At 38.8% G+C, this 2,266-nt stretch overlaps 1 long non-coding RNA gene across 1 annotated transcript; it reads left to right on the forward strand.

Annotated features, from left to right (window-relative positions):
* Positions 1-465: 465 nt before the first annotated feature.
* LOC128862159 (uncharacterized) lies at positions 466-1,348 on the forward strand. Its single transcript, XR_008454429.1, has 3 exons — positions 466-835; positions 946-984; positions 1,131-1,348. It is a non-coding gene; the product is annotated as an uncharacterized LOC128862159 (long non-coding RNA).
* Positions 1,349-2,266: the final 918 nt, after the last annotated feature.

Below are 2,266 nucleotides of genomic sequence, written 5' to 3' on the forward strand. Positions count from 1 at the left end.
TCAAACGGTTTCACTCCAATAGTTTCCGGTTTCTATGTAATGCGTACTGTTATTGTTGGCCAAATTTAGTTCACACGTGTGTTGGCCATTAACCGCAAAGCAAAGCGCCCGCTAGACCAACAAACGCGGCATCAATTTCGCGATGGCCAAAGGGCGGTAGGGCGGATATCGCTTGGGTACACCCAAATAAATATACATATGCATGTGCGCTTGTATGAGCGAGCGGAGTGTACGTAGTGAGTACAAAGTGCGTACAAACGTTTAATTTCAAGTATCGCGGGCTACGTGGCCTAAGTCACGTTGGGAAGCCACAATTTACGAGCTCAAATTAAGCCACACACACTCACACATATACTTGTTTGTACATACATAAGTAACGACGAGCAGAATTTTATTCACTTTACTTTATTACACCTGAGTACTTTTGTTTTTATGAGCCTTTGGCTTTTTGTCAGTTATGCTCGAGTACTTATTTTTGTTTTTTGTTTTTCATTTTTTGTTTTGTTTTCGTTTTACTACTCCTTTCTTCAATTTAATACCATTTGGCGGTTGCTTAAAATTTGTTTTTACGTTTTTGTTGGAGAAATCGTAAATGTAGCTTTCGTTTGTCAACGGCGTTTTATGGTGGCGTTGACCATTTTACGAATGCCAGTTTGTCACACGCACAGTTGGTCCGGTTTATGAACTTTAACAAAGTGGCACTTGCGGTCAAATCATTTACAAATGCTTGATTAAACTTTGCTCTGAGTTATGGATAACTTCCGAAACGCAAGATTTTTGGATAAGACATTTCCGAAGTTCGCTCTTAACGAATACTCAGTGCCACTGAACAATGGTAATAAAAAATAACTAACTGTGGGGTAAATTCTAATATTTTGCTAATGCGTGTTTTGTAAATCGCTTACTACCGTAATGTCTTCGTTCTCTTCCCTCATCAACAATAAGGGTTTCCGCGGGACCTATGCTAAGAAAGTAAAATAGTAGGTAAGTGTAAAGAAAAATTATTGTACTATCCAACAACAAATTGACTTAAACAAAAGTTTGGCCTTTTACACAAGCTCAGCCCATGAATTTTATTCTTTATTTATTATTATTTCTTTCTCTCTCATTATTATTTCCTATGGTTCAAGGGAAGAACAAAGGACCTCAACAAATTCCTCCCAGTCAGATCAGAATTCGAAATGGTGTTTGACCCGCAGATCTTCAGGATTTTGCGAAGGCATCGACTAATGAAAAACTGCCAGTGCGTATATATCGGTATATATCGTCCGTTGATTTGACATTAGAATTAAAGATTCCCAGCTGCTGTAAGTTTGCCTCTGTGTCTTTTATTGGCTATGAAGAAGCATTTTTATTTTGTCATTCCTTTCAATGCGATTAGTGCAGCAGCTCATCAAGAAAGATTTTCTGTGTATTTACGTTTATCACTCCGTTCCCTGCGTTTTAGCTCACGACCATTTTGGCTATAGCACTTTTTTCACGCCGCCTTAGCGGTGAGTGCTGTAGCTGCATTCCACTGATGTTTTTATGTAACTGTATGACTTGTTTGAAATATAACATTTGCGATTTTTTTAGAGTACTTAATATGTTTCTGTGCAGCTTCATTAAATATGGCCTCTGTTGCGACCCACCCGTTTTTCGATAATGAAATGTTGATGCCTGTTCGAAGGCAGTCAGAGATCTTTTTTTTTACATCAGAGTCTTGCAGCTTTCGATTATCGAATTTTTTATTTGCATCAACTTAAGCCGAACTTCCCCAATAAGTATGTGGTGATCGCTCGCACCGTCGGCACCCCTCTTATTTCGTGTGCCAGGGAGGGATGACGATGCGATCGATTTGATTTTCTCTGATGTTATCTTGTAATACTCATCTAACTTTGTGAATGTCTCTATGAGGGAAGATGATGCCTCCAATTACTGTGTATAATTGGAATTAAAATGCCATCTTGCAGTCGCCAAGCGTTAGGGAGTGGCGAATAGGAGAAGCAACTGCCATAGATAGAAAAAAACTTTGGCGTCACTGGAAAAGAGCTGCCAAAAATGGCATTTGCTTGGAAGCACTTAATGAGTATTAGTAAAACCGCGTTCATACAGGGAAACTTTTATTGCTTCAACTTTGCAAACTCAAATTGTGTTTGTTCTTTTTCTAAAGCCAACAACAAAATTGAGATAAACGAGAACTCTGTATTAACAACCAACTCATTGCCCTCTTACGTAAGTTACTAGTTGAAGAAGCAAAACTTGCCCTGAATGAGTGCGGCCTAAT

This window comes from Anastrepha ludens, chromosome 4 (genome assembly GCF_028408465.1).
Source record: "Anastrepha ludens isolate Willacy chromosome 4, idAnaLude1.1, whole genome shotgun sequence".
In the NCBI taxonomy this organism is placed as follows: domain Eukaryota; kingdom Metazoa; phylum Arthropoda; class Insecta; order Diptera; family Tephritidae; genus Anastrepha; species Anastrepha ludens.